This window comes from Silene latifolia, chromosome 9 (assembly GCF_048544455.1).
Source record: "Silene latifolia isolate original U9 population chromosome 9, ASM4854445v1, whole genome shotgun sequence".
NCBI lineage: Eukaryota > Viridiplantae > Streptophyta > Magnoliopsida > Caryophyllales > Caryophyllaceae > Silene > Silene latifolia.
In genome coordinates, this window is record NC_133534.1 from 60113044 (window position 1) to 60138869 (window position 25826).

Genomic DNA, 25826 nt, shown 5'->3' on the forward strand with positions numbered 1-25826 from the left:
TTGATCGAAATCTATTTTTGCTATTTGTGTTCACAATGTCCGTCAGAACAGACAAGTCTGAACTCTCCTGGACAAATGGTGAACACATCAATAAAATGAGGCATTTAAAGTGTCAAAAAAAGCAGGCAGTAACCGCAAAAAAACAAAAACCTGAACACGTCCTTTAGCATTCCATGAGCTAAGGCTATGTCTAAGAAGAGTCATTTATGACCGCCATCGTAGGGGTTTTTTCTACTAATATATCATAGGAACATGATACTGAAATTATTTCTGAACTATTGTACAATGTTAAATGTGTAAGACTGTAATCTCTTAGCTTTGCTGGCACCTCGTTTTATTGTCTAGGAAGAAAATTTCCGAGATTCCAGAAGAAAGGCGGCATCGGTTGTTGTACCTCTTCAATCCAAGGTACCTTGATAAATGCCTACCTAATACAATATGTGGAACATGATGGCTTTTGTTCCGTTTTCTTTCAGTTTCGTGTTGTGATCTTTGTGCAATGGAGGGTTTGAGTTGACTTGTTTGACGTTTAATGCAGGCTAATTTCTGCTGCTTGGGAGGCTGCTGGTACACGTTATGATGATGCTAAGTTAGCAGAGATGAGCTCCTCCACTTTGCTCTCTGCTAAAAATGATGCTTTGTCACTTGAATTCTGGAACTGCCGTAAAAGTGGAGGTGGGACTTTCTAAAGCCCTTGATTTTTATTTTCTAACTAATGTGCTTCTAGTTATGAGAAATTATCGACTTTGATTGTTTGACATTGTGAAATAGGACTAATACCACTTGCACTGATCAGTCACTTATAGAAGGTGCTTTCTCTTATTAGTCTTATGGTTTCTTTTGTTCCTTACGCCCTTATTCACAAATAGTAACACCTCGTTATCACACAACTTGACCAGCTGCAAGTAAATATTCAGGTATTCATGAAATATTAAGTTAGGAGTCCATTCACCAAGTGGTTGTCTTTGAGGGCTATAAGTCAATGGGGAGTTGGATACTCAGATATTCATGAGATTTGATGAATTATACTAATTGATTTCTGATTTTTGTTGAAACTGATTTGGAGCACCAATCAAATCACCATTGAATGACACAAATTTCTGCATTATTGCCATTGGAGTCCTCACTGGCCATACTGAAAATTAATGTAGTTTTTTTTCCTTTTTAATCTTTAATTAAGAGTCTCATATTAAATCATGTTTAAAATTACATTATACTGACCAGCTAATCTTACGTTCCTTTGATTTTGTGTGCAGGTTGACTACTTCCATGTGTTGCGAAAAAGTGATCCCCCTTTTGTCCCTTATGCGATAATTATCAAGCAAGGATGTAGTTCATTCGTATGTAAATTCCTTCATTCTTTAACTTGTGTAAATTGCTGCTGATATAGTGTAAGATGATGTCAAATATTGTTGTCTTGATATAAAATAACGTATCTGACTTCAAACATTTACTAAATGGGAATAATAAGCTACACTACTCAAAGCTAAGCAACACACTAGTATACTAAGTGGGGATAATAAGCTACACTACTTGTTTTGCCACAACCTGTTTTTCTAATTATTGGTTTGCTAAATGTATTATTGCAGATTCAACAATGTTACTTGACGAGATGAAAGATGTTAAAGACGTGTGGGATATTAAATATTTAGAGAACATGAAATGTTGGTTATTTTATTAACTAAGACGTGTATGTGATTATTTATACACTTGGATGTATAATTTTGGAACATAGGCATTATTGTTATGTCGGATGATATGCAAGTTCATTGGTTGGCATTCTTTTGTATGCATTGTTTGTTTATTTCGTTATTTAGCTTGTCAAATCTATAGATATTGTTGCCAAAAATTTTGGTAGCAAATATTTTTTTTTAAAAAAAATCTATCTATGGCGGCGGTTCTTAAGTACCTATTGTGGTGGTTTTCAAACAATAACTGCCACATTAGATGAGTTACAGTGGCGGTTTTTGTCTAACAACCGTCGTTTTATATAAGCCTATAATGGTGGTTTTGTTTGGAAAACCGACACTGTATGCGAGCTATAGTGGCGGTTGTACAACCGCCGCAAAAATATATACGACCCCGTGATAAACGACGCACCCAAAACCTTTAAAAACCGCTATAAAAGGTCATTTTCGACCGCCACCGTAGGGGTTTTTTCTACTAGTGGTCTTGGGTAAGAAATAAAGCGATAATTTGCTGTTGGCTTGGAAGATGTGGATCCGGGCGAAGAACACACGTCAAACGGACCAAATATGCGATGTAGAATCAAGGAAGAGGCGCACCAAAGATGGGCCCACAAAAATAACGAACTCATAACGAATTTTAGAAAACTCGTATGAAGGGAAGCTAAGGAAGAGGCGCAGGAAGAGCTGCGTCCCTTGGAAGAGGCGCAGCACCCGCAGCGTCTATTCCTGGGCGTGTCTTTCCTGCGTAAAAACCCGATGAAACAGAGGTTTCATTTCATTATTTCGAAACATAAAATCTCAATTACTCTCTCAAATTCCAACCATTTCCGTCAAAATTTGATCCAAGAGCTTGCATTTGCCATGACTAATCGAGTTATGTGTATCAATCTTTCATTTATCTTCCGTATTTGATCAAATGGGATCGACAAAATTAGGGTTTTCGACCCTAATTAGTCGAAAATTTGGGGCTTTTCCTCCAAATGATTTTGCCTTGCCAAATCGACTTTGCAAATGGCCAATTGGTAGTATAAGGATCATAACCATGTATTTGTTTCGAATTTTTGTTGAGTTTTGAGCATTTGAGTGAAATTGAGACGGTTTCACAGCTAAACCGTAAATTGCTTCGAAAATAGCCTTAGAATTGCCCATTTGTGGCGAAACTTGATATTTGGAATCTCTGTGTGATGGGTAAAATTCCTACCATCTCATAATTTTGGTTTGTGACGGCTTTTTCAGGACACTTTTCTAGGGCCTAATTGTCGTTATAACGAAATGCTGCCGAAATTCCGACTCGAACCCATGACTAGGCTTAAAATTAGGCTTAACTTGACCTAAATTACCTCATAAGCGGACGGGTTTGTGGGAAAATTTCCAAATATGGCGAGAAAAGAGCGATTTCGGAGCTCCAAAAACTCAAAAATCCCCTAATCAAGGCTTGTCGTCACTTGACGCGGCCTAAATTTACTTTAATCTTGCAGGTGACAAGGCTTCTACGTCTGGGAGGGCTCCCATGGACGTGGACACTGCTGTTGACCCTTCTCAGGTGCTTGAGGAGGCGTTGGAGGAGGCTTTCACCGCTGCGGTGATGGCTGCTGAGGACGAGGTCCTAGAGGAGGAGGCTGCTGAGGAGGAGGAAGCCCCGAGACGGGCCAACGTTGGACGAGGTGGTCGCCAGCTGAGGGGAGCACTGCGTGGGCCGAGACACGGGACGAGAGGGCACGCGCTCCGGGGTGCGGAGGGTCACCTGTCCTACATGACGGTGAAGAGCTTGGTAAATAGGATTCATCACTCTTCATTCATCTTCTTTCATTCCTGTTTGTCATTCATTTTCTTCTTCATTTAGCTAAAGATAGCTTTTGTTTCAAATCAACATAGGAGACCGGGAACATCAGATCGTTCTCTGGCTACACGACGGCGATGGGGTGCTACGAGAGGTTGTCGGCTGAGGAGCGGGCCATGATCGAACGGGGAGCGTTCGGTGCCTTGGTGCAGGCTTGGAGGGATATTGCGAGGAGGAAGCTTCGGGCTAACCTCAGTCTTGTTCGAGCGTTCTTGGACCGGTTTTGGGATACGACCTCCACGTTTCACATGCCTTTTGGTGAGGTGAGGGTCACGTTGGAGGACTACGGCATGATTTGTGGTCTGCCGTGTGGGACTAAGGTGGTTGAGTGGCCAGAGACGGCCATGAGGGTTGACTCGGCGGAGGCCATGAGGTTGATCGGCTGGAACTTGGCGCCGAAGGCGGCTGCGGTACCTGGCTTGGTGCCTAGTTCTTACGTGCGGGACTACTTCGCGGGGAAGACCTCAGCATTGGTGGCGATCGAGGGGAGGGAGATGGCTCCTCCTCCCTGCACTGCAGAGCAGAGAGTCCGCTTGTGGCTCTGGTGGTTCTTGTCTTCGATTTACCTCGGAGACAAGGGAGAGAGGCTTTCGACGAAGCTTCTTCCCTTCCTTTCTGACCTGAGCTCCCTAGGCCGTTGGGACTGGGTCACTGTTGGTTTTGCGGTCCTCATCCGCTTCATGAGGGCCATGGTTCGTCCGGAGTTGATGGAGAAGAGGACTTCTCTTGCTGCTGTCGGCCCTGGACTGCTGTTGGAGGTATGAACCTTCACTTCTTCTTATGAAAGATCATTTCTTTTTCTTATCAAATCATGAAAGATCGTTGTTGATTATCTTGATTTACAGGCGTGGGTGTACTCCTACTTTCCGAGCCTCGCGCCCAAGAGGACGAAGCCGGTGGAGAAGGCTTATCCTGTCGTGAGGGATTGGGTGATGTGCCGCACGAGGAGTCGGCGTTCCTTCCACGACGTTTGTCGGCGGGAGTTGAACGCTCTTCAGCTGGACGGCGTGAGTATTTTACCTTACATTTATCTGTCTTACTTTCTCTTTCTTTTAGAACTGATCAAAAGAATGACCCTTCGTTTGCTTTTCTAGAGGGTGCATAGGCCTTGGGAGGAGTACGCTGGCGCCCCTCTTTTCGTGGCTGAGGTCCTTCGACCTAGGAGCTTGAGCCGGCTGCTGCTGAGGACGTCGATGGGTCCTGTGTGGTACTTGGGTGAGCGCTTGGCTGGGCAGTGTTCTCGGGATGTCTTGACGGTTCTCATCGATCCTCCTCGGACGATGTTTAGGGAGCCTTCTGAGGCGGAGAGGGAGGCTGACCTGGCTGGCGTCGGTGGCGACGCCCTCCTCCTTACTGGTGAGGACTACTCGGTGTTCCTCTACGGGAGGTTGGCGTACTGGCCGGTTGTGGTAAGTGCTTTGCCCTCTTTCATTTTTGATTGTTTGAGCATACGATGAAAGATCATCGGTTAACGGAAATCATCTGACTTTGCAGGAGGTCGAGGCGGCGGGCATCGAGCCCCCAGAGTACCCCGAGACCCTTGAGTACACCGACACGACGGGGATGATGACGATCTCCGAGCTACGTGACTTTGACGTGGCGGTGAGAGATGCTGGCCTGGACGATTGGCAGCATCTGATCCGGAGGGTGAGTCTTCTAGTCTATATAGTTTTCGTGTAAGAACACATTTGCTTGAGTTTTCTCAATTGCTAAACATTTTCCTTTTGAAATGCAGGTCGCGCCATCCCGGTTCGTGGCTTTGTGGTGGGTAGCCAACCGGCTGCGGGCTACTGTCGTCGAGGCACTTGCTGGTGGCCAAGGACGTCAGGTATGAACCTTCCATTTACTTTATTTTTGAATTTTCTAATTTTCCTTTATGCTTGACATGATTGATATGAGTTGGTTTTGTCGTTTGCAGAGGGAGCGCGAGCTGGAGCGAGAGCTTGCTCAGTCCCGAGAGGAGACGGCTCGCCTGCTGAGGGAGCTCGAGGTTCGCGACACCGAGGTTGCTGCTCTCGAGGCGAGAGTTGTTGAGCTAGACGGCGATGAGCAGTAGCTTTCTTGTTGTTTCTTGTTTTTGGCTGTATTTTTGTACATTTATACATTTTCGGACATTTGGATTTTGTTTTGGGGCTCGAGCCCCCAGTTTGGTGTACATATCCCTTTTTGGTTATATATATGAGGGCTTGCGTGCCTTTGCTGCTGGGTTGCCTTGTTTGTACCTGCAGGTTAGCTTCGAACAGGTTTGGAAGATGACGGTTTAGGCCGTCATGCTGCCGAAATTTACACAGAAATCACACAGAACATATATTTGTACATATGGCCTAAATTAGCGCAAAACAAACACTCGAAAATGCAAAAAAATGACCAGAAATGCAAAAATTTGGTCGGAAATGACCGGACGGTAGGGAGGGTTACCCCCTAAAAAAAAGAAAATAAAAACATGTAAGTTTGAAGTGGAGAGTGAAATGATTTCCCCAAAAGAAAAAGAAGTAAGTTCGAAAAATGATATAATGAAATTAAATACCAAAATGTAAAAAAAGAATAAATGAAATTAAATTGGTGAAATGATTCCCCAAAAAGAAAATTAAAAAAGGAATGTATAAGTGTGCTAAAATGACGAAAATGTCGATATCGTCTCGAGATGCGTGCCCGCGAAATTAGGAAACACGAAATATGGTAACTTGACGCATTTACCAAAATAATAACCCGTATGAATAGGAAATTATTCGTTGAGGAATTTAGGAAAGATCCAAGGCGGAAAATCACAGAAAAACAGCTGAGGAAGAGGCGCAGCAAGAGTTGCGTCCCTTCGAAGAGGCGCAACACCTGCTGCGCCTATTCCCCAATGCGTCCGTTCTGACGGATTTTAGGAAACAGCTTTTAGTATAAATAGAGACGTCGAAGGAGGTTTTGTTCGCATAATTCTTCCGTCTTTCTTCGTCTTGTTACACAAAACTCCCAAAATAAGCCTACATCATGAATACTCTTGAAATTCGTCTAAAAGAATGGACAAATGAGTTCTCTAGTGTGGAGAAGTATGACATGGGTGCTTATAATTTTGGAGCACTTTTGAGCTTGAAATTGATCAAGGTAGTCAAACCGTTTCTCGATGCTTGTCTTGACTATTGAGACCCTAATCATCACGTATTTGCCTTCCCTGGAGGAGACATTTGCCCATTTTCCGAGGAGATTGCTGCGATTGGTGGTTGGGATCCGGAACATTTGCCTGCTATTCCCTCCACTTCTCAAGGGTATACGAATAAGTTTAGAGACTTGCTTGGACTGGCCAGAGTTGATGTTGACCGTCTTGTGACTTCTAAAGGAGTGCGAATGTTGGATTTCATCGATCGCTTCATCAATAAGGCTGATCCTACTGTTTCTTATGTTGCGAGGCGAAGGGCATTCGGATTTTGCCTGTTGCATGTATATGTCCTTCAAGGGCATGCTGATGAGGACATAAGAGGCGACCCTCGTCTTTTGAGCCTGATTGAGCAAATGGAGCTGCGTAGGAGCCCAGCTTGTCTGTGTTTAGGAGAGATCCTATTGGGCTTGGATAACAGGAAAGCCAATCGCGACCTACCTTATTTGGGAAGTCCCATTATTTTGCAGGTAAAAGAATATTTTTTGTTTCTTTTTCTTTTTTTTTTTCTTTTTTTTCCTTCTTTTTTTCGTTTGTTTTTTTTTTTCTAATACCCGCTTTTGGTAGGTTTGGCTTATGGAGCGTCTTCGATTGATCGAGCCCCCAGCTAATGTTCCTTCTTACCATGCTCGTTCGATTGCAATGAGGACCAGGCTTTACATGGTGGACTTCACTCGAGTGTGCAACTACTGGGAAAACAAGTTGAAAAGTGAAGATGGCCCCTTAATTAGATGGATCGTACCATGGTGGCACCTCAAATCTGTCACTGGAGTATCTTCCCTGGATCCTACCCGAGCTGTTCGCATTCCCGGTTTGGAGTTTATGATATGTATCTTCTCAGAGAGGTTGATGAGGCAGGTTGGATTGAAGCAGATGATCCCAAAGCTTGACACTGTCCCGCAGATTGCCGTGGCGCTTACTACGGAGAGTCGAAGAGAGTGGGCCATCAAATGGGCTCAGAGGAACATTTGGTTCTTGAATTCTTCTGTCAGTGCTCTATGGGTGTCAGATTCCTATATGCGGTGGAGGAAAGCTGCTACTCCGGAGGAGCGCGAGAGACTGAGGAAGTGTGAACCTGTTGACTACAAGGTTCGCGAGGTGGAGAAGGAGAAGGAGAAGCATCTGACTGAGGGAGAGGAAGAAGCCGGGTTTCGAGTTGTTCATCCTTCGAAGAAACCGAAGACTTCTCCTGCCGTCGAGATGGTGGTTGGCAAGAATGGCAAAGCGAGACCACGAGAGAGACCATTGATGATTAGGTCGGACGTGGCGCAGGAGCGTCCGGCTTGAGGTCGCGACAAGAAGTATGATAAAAATGACAAAGGCAAAGGGAAAATGGAGGAGTAGCCTATGTCTTTTATTATTATTTATTATTATTATTATTATTGTAATAAGAAGGTGGGGTTTTTAGAATCCTAGCCTATATATTTTTTATTATGATTTTATTATGTAACGTATTATTATTATGAAATAAAAGAGGTTGATTGGTTATGAAACCGTTGTGGTTTTCTTTTTATTATTCTTGTCGAATTTCAAATGCATTTGCAAATGTCCTTCTATTTACATTTAAAGCGATTAAGTGGGTTGTATCCCGTGAAGGATTGCCTACGTATTCATTAAAAAAATGAAATCAAACCCTTGCGCGCAGTTCGAGTAAATGTAAAAGAATAATTGTTCTAAGCAAGAGCTTGTAATGAACTTTAGAAAGTAAGCATGTGCTTTACTTACTTTGAAGATGCAATTTAGTTTATTTGATGATATGAGAATGACAAATTGTCAAAATGCAAGAGCAAGATGACATTAGCTTGATTCAGCTTCTCCAGGGGCCGTTTATTTCGTGCCGCAAGAGCGACACGTGAGGTTACGCGAGGCGCGTTTTTGCTCCTATTCTAGGCATAATAACGTTTTAATTGGTCAAGGTTTGTTGGGTTGGCAAATTCGTTCCTGTCTAGGTCTGTGATCCTAACCGCACCCCCTGGAAGTATGGACTTGACTAGGAATGGCCCGGCCCAATTGGGTTTGAATTTTCCTCGTGGATCGACAGGTAAAAGAGCCCTAATAGATTTGAGGACTAAATCTCCTTTTTGATGTTCCTTGGCTTAACCCTTTTGTTGAAGGCTCGTTTGATACGTGCCTGGTATGTTTACACATTATGTAATGCATGTAACCTTCGTTCATCGAGGAGGATGAGCTCTTCATATCTGTCCCTCTTCCAATCGGCTTCGGGTATTTGACTTTCGAGTAAAATACGCAAGGATGGTATTTCTAGCTCAACTGGTTGTACGGCTTCCATGACGTAGGTCAAATAGAAAGGAGTATCCCCAGTGGGCGTCCTAACGGATGTACGGTATCCCCATAAAGCAAAGGGTATCTTGCTTTGCCAGTCCCTATAGTTGTCAATCATTTTCTTGAGAATTGTGACAACGTTTTTGTTCGCTGCCTCTACCGCGCCATTGGTTTGTGGTCTATATGGCGAGGAGTGGTAATGCTTGATTTTGTACTTGGCTAGCAATTGTTCAGTCTCAGCTTGGAAATGTGATCCATTGTCACTGATGATCTCATGTGGGCAACCATATCGACAGATGATATTGGTTTGTATGAACTTTACCACGTTCTTGGCTGTAAGACTGGTGTAGGACGCCGCTTCTACCCACTTGGTGAAGTAATCGATTGCTACTAGGATGAAACAAAGTGACCTCTGTTACCGGAGTGATCTTGCCGATGATGTCAATTCCCCAAGCAGAAAATGGTCAGGGAGATGTCATGGTGTAAAGTAATGAGGGAGGGACATGTTGCACATTCCCGAAGATCTGGCAATTATGGCAATGTCTCACTTATTTGATGCAATCAAATTCCATCGTGGTCCAATAATATCCTAAACGTGTGATTTTCTTTGCCATCATGGGTCCACTCATGTGAGGGCCAAATTCTCCATCATGGACTTCTTCCATCACTTTTCGTGCCTGTGAATGATCAAGACAATGTAGGATTACACCAAGAGGTGTTCTTTTGTATAGCTCTCCTTGCACGAGGACGTATTGGGAAGATAGCAAACGGATAGCGCGTTGTCCCATTTTGTCCATTTCCGGTGGATAGGTGCCGTTGAGTTTGAAGTTTAGGATTGCTTGGAACCAAGGCTCCTCCGTAATTTCCTCTTCATCGGTGATTTGGTGCACATAAGCTGGCTCTGATCGCCGTTCGATGCATAAAGGCATTTCTACCATACTATCCGGCATGTTAATCAAAGATGCGAGTTTTGCAAGAGCATCCGCAAATTGATTTTCTTCTCGAGGTAGATGTAAGTAGGTTACTTGATCGAAGAATTGGGCTACTTGGTCTATTCTGGCTTGATAAGGTGCCAAGCTTTCGCTTCGGATTTTCCAAGATCCCGTAACTTGCTTGATGATCAAAGAGGAATCCCCGTGTACTCGAAGATTCTTGATGCCTAAACTTACTGCCGCTTGCAATCCAATGAGACAAAGCCAGATTCTCGCAGGCGTTATTTGTCACCTCGAAGTCGAGTTTGACAGAGATTGGTGTATGCTCGCCTTCAGGAGAAATGAGCAACACCCATATTCCAAATCCTCTTAAGTTCGATGCTCCATCAAAATAGAGGTCTCAGGAGTCTACATCTGTTTGGAGTATATCCTCATCCGGAAATGACCAAGTGTCTATCGTTTGTGTATCATTGATGGGATTCTCTGCGAAGAATTCGGCAAAGGCGCGCCCCTTTATGACTTTTAAAGGTATATATTTAAGATCGAACTCAGAGAGAATCAAAGTCCATCTCGCTAGACGTCCATTGAGAACGGGTTTCTTGAAGAGGTATTTGACAGGATCCATTTTGGAGAATATTTTGACGGAGTAGCTAAGCATGTAGTGGCGTAGCTTCTTCGTTGCCCACACAAGAGCGAGGCATGTCTTCTCGAGTGGTGTGTATTTGCACTCGTACTCCAAGAACTTCTTGCTAAGGTAGTAGATGGCTCTTTCTTCTTTTCCTATGGTTTGAGCTAGCATGGCGCCCATGGCCGTTTCAGTTACCGTGAGATATAAACCAAGAGGTTGATCTCGTTGGGGTGGCATGAGCACTGGTGGTTTGGCTAGTATTTCCTTGATTTGATCGAAAGCCTTCTGACAGTCATCATCCCACATGGTGTGATCTGTTTTCTTTAACTTCTTGAACATGGGTTCGCAGATCATGGTGAGTTTCGATATGAATCGACTGATGTATTGTACTTTGCCTAGGAATCCCCGAACTTCTTTCTCTGTTTGAGGTTGCGGCATTTCGATTAAAGCTTTGATCTTTGAAGGGTCTATTTCTATACCTCGTTGGCTAACCACGTATCCCAGGAGTTTGCCAGATGTCACTCCGAATGCGCATTTCTGAGGATTGAGTCTCATGTTGTACTTCCGTAGCCTCGAGAAGAATTTGCAAAGGTTCGCAATATGTCCCTCTCTTTCCTTGGACTTGACAATCATGTCATCTACGTATACCTCAACTTCTTTATGCATCATGTCATGTAAGAGCGTAGTTGTGGTGCGTTGGTATGTAGCTCCGACGTTGATTAACCCGAACGGCATGACCGTGTAACAGTAGGTCCCCCATTGAGTGACAAAGGCGGTCTTATGTATGTCCTCTAAGGCCATCTTGATCTGGTTATATCCCGCGTATCCATCCATGAAGGATAGTAACGCGTGATCTGCTGTATTAGCCACTAATATGTCGATATGTGGTAGAGGAAAGTCATCTTTAGGGCTTGCTTTGTTTAGGTCTCTAAAGTCAACACAAACACGGATCCTCCCATCCTTTTTGGGTACGGGTACTATGTTAGCTACCCAGTCTGAGTACTCGGAAACTTTGATGAACCCGGCTTTGAATTGTTTATCGACTTCTTCTTTGATCTTGAGAGCCCATTCTGTCCTCATTCTTCGAAACTTCTGTTTCACGGGTTTGAACCCTGGTTTGATTGGGATTCTATGCTCTGTAATCTCCCTGTCGATCCCTTGCATATCTTTGTAGGACCAAGCAAAAACATCTTTGAACTCGTGTAGGAGGTCTATGAAATTGGCCCTTTCGGTGGGGCTCAGGGTTATCCCTATCCTAAGTTCTTGGGGTTCTAGTTCAGTTCCTACGTTGATGGGTTCAGTATCTTCTATCACTGGTCCCCCTTCCCCCTCTTGTAGTATTTCTTTGGCTATGTAGGGAGGTATCTCGATTAAGTCTGGGTCTGGGTCATCCTCATCATCATCGTAAACAGAATTGCATTCAAGATAACACGAAGAGTAAGCAGAACCTGATTTATTCATATTAAGATTTGAGAAAAATTGAAACAAAGAAGCCATCTGATCTGTGGTCACTGGCGGTAAAGGGACAGCAGTTGGGACATTTCCCGAACTACTGTTGCCATTAGACGCTAGGCTAGGAGAAACGAGGGGAGTGGGAATGACGACAGGAGGAGACTCTCTAGGAACCTCTCTAGACTCCGGCTCTGACTCCGACTCTGACTCTGACTCGAATTCATCGTCTTCTGGTTCTCCTTTGAACATCTCTCCTTCTCCAGTAGTGAGCTTGAAGAGTCTTCCTTGATTGTTTGTCCACTTGATCGATTTTCTTCATCCTTTTTGCTGATTGGTGTTGATTTCTGTGATTAACGCGGTAGGGTTGAAGTGATCGTCTTGAAGTATCATGGTAATGATCTCGTCCTGCGCGGCTCTAACAAATCGATCTTCTCCAAATAGTAGACTCACGGCTTGTTCGTCTAGGCAAGGTGCTCGACGAGTCTTGACGGTAGGAACCGTTTCTGGAGGAATGAAGTAGCAATCGTGAAAGATCTCGATTTCGGCTAACTTCCTTTCGCGATAATGCCAAGGTTCAGGAAATCCATGAAAGAGTTCTTGATTTCCTTCCCTAACTAAGTATCCATTTAGGGTAGGGAGATAGGGTCGCACTTGGATTCCCACATCCTTACGGTTTTGAATTTGAGTGAGCATCTCGAGAACTTCCTCTTTGGTGGGTTTGTATCCTAATCCAAGGGGTATTCTTTGTGAATTACCCTCCTTGTAGGGGGCAATGGTGCTCGTTCGGATAGGATTCAAAGGCATTCCCGGGAAGTATCCCTGGGTTTTGAGTATGTGGTTGACCACTAGGTTAGAGTAGGGATTGAAGTATAATGGTGCCAATTCACTCTCTATGACATTTATGATATGAAAGCCCCCAAGTTCATGCACTGGATCTGTAAGGACTTGATTGCTTGACTTCTTTTCGATGATTGCCTTGATGGGCGACGAAGTGATCGTCACCACCTTATCATTTAGTGGGATTTTGATTTTCTGGTGGAGTGTGGATGTTATCGCTTTGGAAGCGTGAATCCAGGGTCTTCCCAAAAGTATGTTAAAGGATGCCTCAATGTCTACTATTTGGAAATTGACCTTTCGCTCAATCGGCCCTGTGGCTATGGTTAGGTCAATGAGTCCCACCACCTTTCGTCGTGTACCATCATATGCGCGAACACCTTGATTGGTAGGAGTCTAATATGATTCTTTCATGCCTAATTTATATGCCATTTTCAAGGGTATGACATTGACTGCAGAGCCATCATCTACTAAGGTCATTGGCACATTCTTCTTTAAGCAAATGACGGTGATATAAAGAGCCAAGTTATGACTAGCGCCGAAGGGTGGCAAATCCTCATCCGAGAAAGTAATAGGATTACTTAGCTTTGGTGATTCTTGGAAGACCAAGTTGACCACGTCGTTGGGTGTGGAGTTATGTGCCACATTTAGTTTGGCCAAAGCTTGCAGCAAAGTTTGGCGATGTGGGAATGAGCTTGACACTAGTTACCAGACTGAAAGATCAGCCTTTGTCTTTTGTATTTGCTTTAGTAGATGGTCGGTAGAGCCTTCTTCATTATCACTTGGTGTGACTACATTGGTTGGACCGTTTTCTATGAGACCATTTTTAGAAGTATTTTGGTATGGGCGTCCTGAACGAGTGAGGTGATCTACATCTTGATCTTCACAATTCTGGATTATTTCCTCACTGATTTTGACTAAGTAGTGTTCAGTGAGATACAGATCTTCGTCATCATCGGCCCATATTCCATTGATAGTAGCAAGCTCCCTCATTCTTATGATTTCAGCTTCTAATTAGATAATTTGGTCGACTAGTTCATCAACCATAGCTACTACTTCTTGCATTGTAGTGTTTTGAGAGAAAACTAGTGGTGCGCGTTCTCTAGGTGTGGCGTTGGGGCCACGTAAGGTTGCCACTGCACTTTCTAGTTCCGAGACTTTCCTATCCACACTTTTTGCCCATGCGATGAAATCAGTGATGTTTGGAGAAATGGTGGAGTAGTTCCCTTCATTTTCTATTGCATGAACTTCATCTTCGACTGGGGAAATGAGATGTGAACAATCTATGGTAGATTCTTCATTTGTAATCACTAGAACTCCAAGAGGATTCTTAGTGTTGTTAGGCTTACCTCCAGGCGGTATTGGTAGGCGACCGTCTTAAATCATGTCTTGAAGTACATTTTTCAATTTGTAGCATTTCTCTGTATCATGTCCCTTACCTCTATGGTATTCGCGATCACGAATTCTCATCCCTAACTTGGATTTCTTTTTCGGTTGGGCGTAGGACCTATGGGTTGAAGTTTCCCGAGTTTCATCAATCTTTTTAGAGCGTTGGAATACGTGTCCCCTAAATTTGTGAATTTCCTTGGAGGGGTACTCTTCTTAGATGGCTCAAGGAGGTTAACTTCATCAGTCTTGCTAGTAGAGCCGTAAGAACGACTTGTTGAGCCTTGGTATCCACGACCTATCGTTTTGGACAAGAGCCCTTTACGAATGTCATCTTCGATCCTTGTCCCTAGTACGGTCAAATCTTTGAAAGTCTTGATGTTTTGATACCTCAAATGATTTGCATAGATGGGCTTTAGGTTGTCCACGAATTTCACCACAAGGGTAGCCTCATCCGGACGTTCAACAAGTTGAGTACTAGTCTTCCTCCACCGACTTAGGAAATCGGTGAAACCTTCTTTGTCATTTTGAATAAGAACCTCTAAAGTGCGCATGTTGACTTGGATTTCAGCATTATCCGCATATTATTTAGCAAACTCGATTGCGGCATCGTCCCAAGTAGCGATTTTCTTGTGATCTAGCGAATAGAACCATTGTTTTGGGATGGTGTCAAGAGATGAAGGAAAGATCCTTAAGAACATCTCGGGTTTAATGCCTTTGATAGACATGTAATGAAGGCACGGATATGGTTCAAAGGGTTTTCATGCCCCTTGAATTTAGGGATATCTGTCATGTTGAAGTTGGTTGGCAACTTGGAACTCACGGCCTCATACTTGCGATTATACTCCCTATAAATGTCATCCCCTTTAAGATACATCAATTGCTCCTCTAAGTATATATTGGAGTCGTTTCTCAGCTGCAGTCATACCCATGGGAGGGTTTTCGTCCCCGAAGTCATTCACGAAGTCATCAACGATTTCACTTTCTCGAGGAGGCATCCTCGTTTCCACGGCGTATATTCGGCCCTCAATGGTGTCAAGGCGATCATACACTTGGTCTTGAGTAACTTGGAGACGAGCTAGCGCGGTTAGGATTTGATCATTACTATCCTGGAGTTGATTGAAGTTCACGTCGCTTGTTCCAGGCATCTTGGAAACTGAATAAGAGACCGACGATGAATCAAAACACGATCGACCACTCTAGCACACTTACTTAAAAAGAAATGTTTTGACTCGTGAAGTGGGAGTGTGCCACTTGTGTCAGTGAGTTTTGAGGAAATGACAAAGTTTGAAAAATGTTGGTCCTAGTCAAATTTAGTGTAGTTGTAGGAGTGGACTCGAAGTGAGATTTTGAAATGGGTTTTGAGTCCCGAATTTTGACTCGACAATTGGACAGAGTTTCGGCTTGTTTTGCGCTAATATTAGGCCCAAGTTCGAAATTTTACATGTTCAAGAAGGATTTTGATTTTTTTACAAAAAAATCGTCATGGTTTTGTTTAGAAAAGGGTGATCACGTACGGTACAAACAATATACAAGCATTATAACGGGATGCTGAGTGCATTTAAATGGGTTTTGGTTTAAAGGGTGGGTTGCCAAACCGAACAATCAAACCCGAAGTCTGTGGAGAGGCTCGTACTGAACAAGAGTAAGACCGATTCCTAGTCCATTTACTCGAGTAGTGAAAGTCCTTGATACAAACAAGAGTAAGTACCATGGTATGGATGACGTCAATCGCTATCCATCTTTAGGCCCAAATAAGAATCAGGACCGTTTAGACAGGACGATTGGTCGAATGGGTTGGGTTGGGCCTAGGAAGGCCGAGTGAAACGATCTAGGAAGACCGAGTTATGAAAACCGACAATTGTCTTGTACAAACTATTCCCTAACCTTGTTCAAGTTTCACCCTTTTGGCTACACGTAAGTGTATTATCCCCATCGGAGTCGCCAAACTGTGGACAATGGGCCACAGGGGCGCTTGGGAAACAAGCGTTTGCATTTGTGGAGTCGCCACCAATTTATTGTGGAAAATTGGAAACCGTTCGAATACTTCGCGTCATGTCAAGACACAAATTAGTGACATGAACACCAAGAACTCGTTACCCTTAGCATTCTATGTTTAGAATGACTCTCATGGATGCCAATGAACACGGATGTTCACAGAGATCTCGAGTAAGGGGTGAGGGTACGTATTAGGAAGCTCTTTTGTTCGAACACCTAATCCCGCCCGCCTCGATAGCGGCCTCTACTAATGATTAGGGAAAATCGTCTATACTCGATATATTGTCGATTATATGCATGCAATGCAACATCCAACGTTTTAATCCTAACATGTGAGAATTAATACTAAGTCGGTGAAACATGTAGTTTAGCATACAATTGGGTCGAATCGGGATTTAAGTTCAATTACATGTGAAAGCATACAAGTGATACAAAGCACAATGATAAATACAACAAAGGAAAATACAATAATTACATCGGGTTTAATGATTTATGTCAAAAATACCTTTAAAACGGATAATTTGAGAAAAAGAATAAATTAACAAATTAACGAACAGGAATTAGGGTGATAATACGATTAATAGTAGATTAATTACGTAATTAATAAACTAAGTCAAGCCAACACGGGAGTTCAGAGAAAGAAGTCAGCCAGGAACAGGCGCAGCAGAGCTGCGCCCTCTGAAAGAGGCGCGCAGATCGCCGCGTCTCATTCCTTGGCTCGATTCCGTCGTGAAGCTTTTAATCGGAATTGCAAGTCGTTAATATTCGTTGGTGATTTTAATGATCGATTAATAATATTTACTCGGATGAAAGTGATTAACAGATTATTTACATATGATTAACAGTCATAAAAGCGATAAACATGGATGAAAACTAATTAGGACGAATTAATACAAGATTAAAGAGGATTAATTAACAAATTAAGGATTAAACAAATAAGTAGGTTAAATACGATGAATTAATAACGGACTAATGATGAATATGATAATAAACAGGTGAGAATATATCAAAGATTGAATTCCAGAAACCCAACATGAATGAATCGAATTTATACAACCCGGTTTGACTTTAATGACGAAAACCCGCAAATATTAATTACTTGGGATTTTAGTCGGGAATTAATGAGATGAACTAATTACTAACGGTGATGAACAATTTATATGTTGGAATTATTATGTTCAAATTGTTATATTAAAGCAAGGAGCAAATGAAAACAAAAGAAAATGAACGAACGAATTATCGAAAGACGAAGGAAGAAGAAAGGAAGCAGGAACTGCGGCAGCCTCACGAAGAGGCGCAGCAGATACTGCGTCCCTTCGAAGAGGCGCAGCAATTGTTGCGTCCTTTCTCGACGGTTGTCCTCTGATAATCCGTAAAAAAGGGTTTTAAACAAAGGGTTTTAGAAATCGGTTTTAATTGTATTTTCGACATAAATCTTACAATATGATTACAAAAAATGAATAACAATAAATAAAAGAGAGATTTACACCCTCAGACTTACATGTTTGACGAAACGAGATGAACTAAGTTTACGATTAGTGATGCTCGACTCGAATGTAACGAAAGTGCCCTCGTAAGAGGAAATTAAACAGATTGATTAAAGTTGATTATGGTGGAGTTGGTCAAATTGGTCGGTCATGCAAAACGAGGCTGGTACTCAGAAGGATCCGAGCTTACGTGGTCGAAAGTTCAAGCACATAGACGCCAAAAAGTAAGAACATGGTCTAGAATGCAAAGGGAGAAGAGAAGGGCGGACACTCGCGTGAGAAATATGTGAGACCGAAGGTCTCTATTTATACTAATCACGTGAAGGAAGTAGGGTTTTTCGGAGAAACTTTGGAAGTGAATCTCGAAAAGATATGAAAAGATACGAAAAATACGCTCCCAAGTGGTTTCCTTCTGCGGAAGAAAGATTTCCGTGTTTAGTTTATGGAATAACGGAATAATTTGGTTTTCCTTAATATTTTGTGTGAATATTACGGGAAATTGTTTACCAAAGATTAAAAGATTGTAAAAGATTTATAAAATATGGAATAGAAATATCTGGAACATTCCAGAACATTGCGACTCGGCATTTTAATGGTTGTCAGAAAATGAAGACGGTTTTAAGCCTGGACTCCAAATGTACTCTAATTACTGCCAAAACGACCGTATCGGCACGTATATGACATTTAAGAGGTAGACATAAATGTTTGAGCGATCACTTGACGATAAACTTACGAACTGTCACAAATCGTTCCGCGTACCAAACATGCGGCCCAATCATCACCGGGTGGTTTGCGGGAGGTGCAGAAATGAGGTATCTACAGAAATAAGTCACTTAAAGTGGTGTTTTGGAGCAATTTTAACCAAAAAATGCAACTAAAGAGAGTAATGTTAGCAAAAAAATTCAAAAGGGAGTAATTTTAAAGATTTTGTTTTCAAAACGGAGTAAAATCTAATTTATTCTTTCTATTATTAGAAAAAAAATATAGTGGAATATTGATTACTATATGATTTCATTCCTAAAAATAAATGTCAAAGATTATATTATTTTAGACACGATTCCAAAAATAATAATTATATTCCTTTAATAATAAAATTAAAATAATACTTCCTCCGTCTCGGTCAATTGTTATCTATTTACATTTCTCGGTGTATCACTCAATTGTTATCTATTTCTATTTTCGGAAGTTTAAACAAGTGGGCAAATGGGTATGTGATGTGGGCATGCGAGATAGCTTTTTACTTATCATTTTTTTCTCTCTTCCTTTTCTCATTTCTTTAGTCTTGTGCCGAAATGAGTAAATAATAAATGATCGAGACGGAGGAAGTGGATTTTACTATTCTCAACCAGTTGAAATAAATAAAATAAGACTCAATTTTATATTATTATGTTTAAGTGCTTCATTTTTCAAATGTTTTTTTAGTGTATTTCATTTTTTATTTTCGAAGTTAAACAACTAAAACGGCTCTATAAAAATTTGAATTCATTTATTTTTTTTTAAAAAAAATAAATTAAATTAAATACTACTCCATTATTTATATTAATAAGAGTGTTTCCTAAAGTAAAATCCTAAAACAATTTAAAGCGGTTGTGTTTGAAATTGGATCAGATAAGAGTCCCAGGCATGATGGTTTCTCTCTTGCCTTTTTCAAAACTTCGCGGAACCTGGTTGGGACAGAATTCAGTAAAGCTGTCCACGCTTGCTACTTTAGAACATGAAAGATGTGATGCGGGAGCTGGATGACAGACACGACTCCCTAGGCCGAGATAGCAACACTCCTAAGCTGAGCTAGCAACACAGTTTTCCTAAGCCGTGTAGGATTAATTATTTAGTTTATTTTACTGTTTTCGAATAAGTTTAGGAGATTTAGTTATTTTCCAAATCCCAGTTTTATTAGGTTTCTACAGATCTTGTTTTATTAGTTTAATCAATACTATACATATATTCCAGAAACTAAGAGATTTCTATGTAATTAAATAAATCTATACAAATTAATTATACTATATAATTTTTAATCGATAGCAGTGTGTGATGGACCCGAATAAGGGTCTTCAATGTAAATATTATATAGTTTTGGTTAAAGTATAAATTTAGAGAATACTAGAATATAGTGTGTTTCCTTAATATAAATAAGCCCCACTTATGGTATTAATTAGTATAAAGATGTTAATTATTTAACATACACAAATATAATATAAATATGTTATATTTTAAAAACTATTAAAAGGTAAATAAATCAATCTATATTTCCAAAAAATATAATATTCCATAATTCGTTAGATTTGTAATTTAATTAGTAAATAATAATCACTGCTTTTAAATAATATTCTAATCTAATATTTAAGACTTATTTAAATATATAAATATAATACAACTAGAAAATCAACTAATAGCAACATGAGTAGTGAAAGTCATACTAGCAGCAACGAGAGTAGTGAATTAACAACAATAAACGCGGAAGTGGAGAAAGAAAAACTAATGACGGTGGGAGAAGTTAAAGTAGTAGTAGTCACGACACATGTAATGAAAGTAACGGTAGGAACAACGGAGAGAGTATGAATAATTAACTAACAATTCGATTAGAAAAATATTAATTTATTTAAATATATGAGTTTGATAAAACTAACGGGTTAACCGTAAAAATAGTAGGGGTAGTCAAAGAAACAACAGTAACCGAAGAAGTAGTGAACGTAATAGAATTAATAGGGGATGTAGTGAAAGTAATAATATTACCAACGGGAGTGGTGAACGTGTCTCATAATTTGTAGATTAATTTTACATCTCATCATAATTTCAAGATGTAAATTGTAAATGTATATGTTAACCAAATTTAGGGAATCATATTTCATAAAAAATAAAATTGGTAAATAAAGGTAGCCCGGACGTAGCCGAACACCAAACCTAGTTATTAGTAAATAATATTTCCTAGTTAGTTTAGGAACTTACACTACTACAAATCCAGGCAACTACAACGCCCCTTTAACAACGATTATTCACGAAAATCACAATAGACGTCGTAGAATGTATGGCGCGAATTTTACTAAAATTAATTACAACGGGTATGGTTATAACAACCGTTGTTATAAGTTTTAACAACGGGTCACACATGCACAACCGTTGTTAATAATTTGGCGCAAAATTGACGCAAAGTTAGTGAAAAGTAATCACAACGGTTACTTTTGAAACCCATTGTTAAAACTTATTTAACAACGGTTGTTGTTTTACAACCGTTCTTAAAACGTTTTAACAACGGTTTTTGTTTAATAACCGTTGTCAATACCTTCCATACTATAAACCACACAAACACAAATCAGCTACAGCCACAAAACACAAACCTTAATACACAAACATAGCAGACAAACACAGCAGACAAACACAAACACAAAACACACACTTTCTCATCGTCTCTTTCTCTCTTTCTCATCATCGCTTTATCTTTCCGTCATCTTTGTTGATTTCATCGTCTCTTACTTTCTCTAATTAGGTAAATCTCGCCGTCTTTGGTTTGGTTTCATCGTCTTTCATCGTCATTATTTTCTTTTTCTAATTATTTCATTTGCATGTATGTGTTTTTATCGACCATTATGTTATTTCTTAAAGTATTATTCGCTTAATTAGCTAGTAAAACAAATTAAATAAACTAAAACAAAGAAGAAGCAAGATGATAGAGAGGAATGCATGATAAACATAATTTATATATATATATATATATATATATATATATATATATATATATATATATATATATATATATATATATATATATATATATACATAAATTAAAAAAAAATTACATTAATAAAAATGCAATTCTTATATTTTCATAGAGAGTCTTATTCTCTTCTATGATATCCGTCCTCTCCTCCTTGGCTATTTGGAGGTTCCGTTCGGCAGATTGCTATATCATCATATAGCCGCAAATCGCTTTGCTCTGTCAAACCATCTTTTTTGGCGTCCTTCAGTACGGATCGAGAATCCACAAGGTAGCTCCTGAAACTTTCCTCAATGTGGAGCAACCGGCGGATGAAACTGTTGTTGTTCTCGATCATAGTAAGAGTCTTAAGGATGATATCATTCATTTTGTTGATGGAGTTTGGAGTTTGTTTGAAAGATTAATTAGGGTTTATTTGGAGTTTGTTTTAGCAGTTAGGGTGTCGAGATGTATAGTGAGATAATGGAATGTTAGTTGAGATAATGCATGTATTTATACTAAGCAATGTGTGGTTTGAGTTGTTTTTTAATTAATATATATGTTAGGAAGTTGTGCCATAATCATCATCATATCTCTCTCTGCTGCTTCAAATCTTATTACTAACCCTTCTCATTCCATATTGTCCATTCATATGCACAAGGATGGCAGTAATAATGCATGCATCGGAATTATAACGGGCCGTAATTATGCATGCATCTAGTAATATTTAATTTAATATTTTTTTATTTTTTAAAAACAAACAACAACGGTTATTTATAAACAACCCGTTGTCTTTAGTTATAACAACGGTTTTGTATATTACAACCCGTTGTTATAACTTTCCCCCCAAAACTGAGTCACACTTTCCACAACGGGTTTTTATACTTAAAACCGTTGTTAATAGTTTTAACAACGGGTTCATTAAGAAAACCAACCGTTGTTAAAACCTTTTACAACGAACGCATTAACAACGTCCGGTTTTTTATATAACAACGATTTTTAACCGTTGTTATAGCCTGTATCTGTAGTAGTGTTACAAAGTTTCTTATTATTCAAGTAAAAGTAGGATGTCGAAGTAGTATAAATAGGGACCGTTTGTGGCCTTATTTTGGACCATATATATTCAGAATTTAATAAAAGTTTTCGTTTGCGAACTTTGTTTGATTTCGCTTGCGAGTTTAATTATTTTGTCTTCCTTGCGAGGTTGATTTCCCGTGTTTCGAGTGATTTCCTTGCAAGGTTAGAGCGAGATTCACATACTATCATGTTCATTGTTCTATTTGTTGAAAATACTACCAAATACAACTATCTACACGTTACAATCTGCAATACAATTACAATTATTCCGCTGAAAATTTAACATTCACAATTCGTTCATTCGAGTACTACCTATTCTATATCAAAGTGGTAACCAGAGCAAGGTTTTGATCTATTCTCAACAAATATGTCTTGGGAGGAATGAGATCATAGGTTTGAAGAAACTCAAACGAGCATTGAAGGAATTGGAAGAGTTTTAGCTTTCTGTATTACTAAATGGTCTAGCAAGAGGGCTTAATCGTGTTTCACACAACTTAGACAAGTTTGAAGGAAACCGTATTCAATCTCTAGTTTTATTTTATCATTTCATATCAAATTTAGTATCGTCATCATGTTCATGTTTATATATCTAATCTTTGTTAGTACTACCGTTACCATGCGTGAGTAGTTCCTTAATCTAGGGGGAATGGGGTTACACATGTAGATTAGCAAATATCCATGTCAAATTACATGAGCATAATGTTTTGACGATGGACTCTCGCGGTTCACTCAAGCACACATTTATATGTAAAAGGACAATTTATATGAGTGGAACCATAGATTAAGGAATTACTCACGCATGATAACGGTAATACTAACAACGATTAGACATATAAACATGAACATGATGATGGTACGAAATTTGATATGAAATGATAAAATAAAACTAGAGAAATAGAGATTACCAAACTAGAGAAATAGAATAGGAAATTGGAAGAACAAGAACAAAATGAACCCAGAAATCAACTTGAAAAAACTTGAACAATTGTTGGAAAATGATTATAAACTATATTATTAGAACTAGGGTTTTATGGAATACTGAAATGTAAATTATTGGATCATTACAAATAACGGAAACCCTTAGTTTACATAGAAAAAGGAAGAGAAATAGAAGCGTTTGGCGATGAAACACGCATCCCCGGTACCCCGGGGAGACATCCCCAATCGGGGGCGTGGTTCTCCAGCTAGGCTTCGCTAGTTTCTCTTCCACAAGTCTCATACATGCTTCCCCTAGGGGTAGGGGACGTAGCTAATTATCTTTGGAGGACAAATCTTCAACATAGTCAATTGCATCCGTTCCCCTAGGATTAGGGGATGCGTGAAATCTCCATATCTTTACTAGAACTCAACTAGGCTCCCTTCCTTCACTCAAGACTTGTTTAAAACTCATTCTTTTCTTCCTTGGGATGCGTAAAACTTCCCAAAATGCCCTTTCATGGCCAAAATGAAAGCTAAAAGAGGGACAACAAAACCTATAAATATAAGACACATCAAACTCCCTCAAGCTACCCTTGCTTGTCCCCAAGCTAGCACACATAATCAAGGAAAGGGTAGTGAGCAAACAAATATCATTAATTGCAAATCCTAACATAAGCTAACAAGCGAATCATAATCCCGAAACAATATGGGCATAGGAAAATGCAAAAACATTGATGAGATTTACATGGCGGCGTAGCATGAAAAACTTCATCTTAACTTTTCGGCTCTTGCACGTTCTTTTGACGACGGACTCTCGCCGGTCACTCAAACACATATTTATATGTAAAAGGATAATTTATATGAGTGGCACTGAATTGTTTTCTTTGTTTTAATTAACACCTGTTCCTTGAGACCGTTATTTACGATCTTCTCTAGGTTGTTGTCTTATGCCCAGGTACACACAAATCAGTGAATTACTTCCAGATGATCCCGACCCCGAGAAAACCTTGCGTAGAAGACTACGTTTCCTCAAGGAAATTTCTAAAGTTGCATCTCTTGCAAATCTTGAAAGTGTTATAAAATATAATCTTACATATAATATCTCCAAGTTATTGAGGAAGAGGAAGCTTCTAGTTTGCAACCAACAACCAAGAAGATAGTTCGTTTATTCGATCATTCTAAGCCCACCGCGGGTATGCCCTAGAAGTATTGCCACTAACCAAATTGGAGCGGCAGCTTTTGAGATCAAGCCGGCCTTTATTAGCCTTGTGGAGAGAAAGAAATTTGGTGTAGGACCGTTGGAAGACCCCAATTTACACATTCAAAATTTTTGTGACTACTGCTCGATGATAAGGCAACCGGTGGTTACACAAGCTCAAATAAGGGAGATTCTCTTCCCTTTTGTTTGAGAGACAAAGCCAAGTTATGGATCAATAGCCTTGACAAGACCGCAATGGAGATTACCGATTGGGATTCTTAGGCTCTAGCATTCTATCAAAAGTACTTTCCATCGGATTCCGTCAAAATGGTAATGAAAGCTTGTATGAGGCATGTGAGAGATATAAATAATTGCAAAGATAATGCCCTCGTCATGGGTTAGATCCATGGTTCCTTGCCATTACATTCTATAATGGTTGTTGTGCCGAGTCTCGCCGAGTTTTGGACTTTGCTAACAGTGGGAGATTCGACCAAATTGATACGGAATTTGCTCATGCTACTATTGAATCCATGGCGGTCCATGATTCCCAATATCTCAGCTCTCGTAATATCCCATTGAAGGCCAAGGAAGAGGATTCAAGTATATCTCTTTTGAAAACTCAAGTGTCTCTTCTTTAACAACAATTGACAATCGAGGAGCGAGTTTATCAAAATCTTATGAACAAGTCAATGTTTCTAGCCAAATCATGGTGTGTGAAGCATGTGGAGGTGCGGGACATGTTTCACAAGAGTGTAGGCGTACAATTGAGCAAGTGAATGCTTATCAAAGCTTCAAGCAAAACAACAATCCTTTCTCCAACATCTACAATGAAGGCATGAAGCACCATCTATGTATGTCTTACAAGAGCACCAATGTGCTAAATCCACAACAACAAATCCAAAATGTGCCACAACAACAAAGACAAGCTCAAGTCCCTCCAACGGGTTTTCAAAATCAAGGCAGAAGACCTCCATTTCAACAAAATTTCCAACAAGTATTTCAACAACATTTTCAAAATCAACAAGCTATAGGTCAATCATCAAGTTACTAACAAAACAATCAAGGAATGAGTAAGATTGAAACTTTGATGACACAAGTGGTTGAGACATAAAAGAACATAGCCACCCACATTCAAAAGAGCGATCAAGCTAGGGAAGCGGCCATCAAAATGCTCGAAACCTAAATAGTTCAACTTTCTACCTGTAATGCCCAAAGACAACAAGGTCAATTGCCACCTCAAGGTGCACAACCTTATGACACCATACATGCTAT

At 40.2% G+C, this 25826-nt stretch overlaps 1 long non-coding RNA gene and 1 other non-coding gene across 2 annotated transcripts; one reads left to right on the plus strand and one right to left on the minus strand.

Annotated features, from left to right (window-relative positions):
* The first annotated feature begins 344 nt into the window (after positions 1-344).
* LOC141602712 (uncharacterized) lies at positions 345-810 on the plus strand. The gene is made up of 3 exons (XR_012524630.1): positions 345-408; positions 539-675; positions 772-810. It is a non-coding gene; the product is annotated as an uncharacterized LOC141602712 (long non-coding RNA).
* A 24034-nt stretch (positions 811-24844) lies between these two features.
* Positions 24845-24954, minus strand: LOC141603995 (small nucleolar RNA R71). The gene has a single exon (XR_012525824.1). It is a non-coding gene; the product is annotated as a small nucleolar RNA R71 (small nucleolar RNA).
* Positions 24955-25826: the final 872 nt, after the last annotated feature.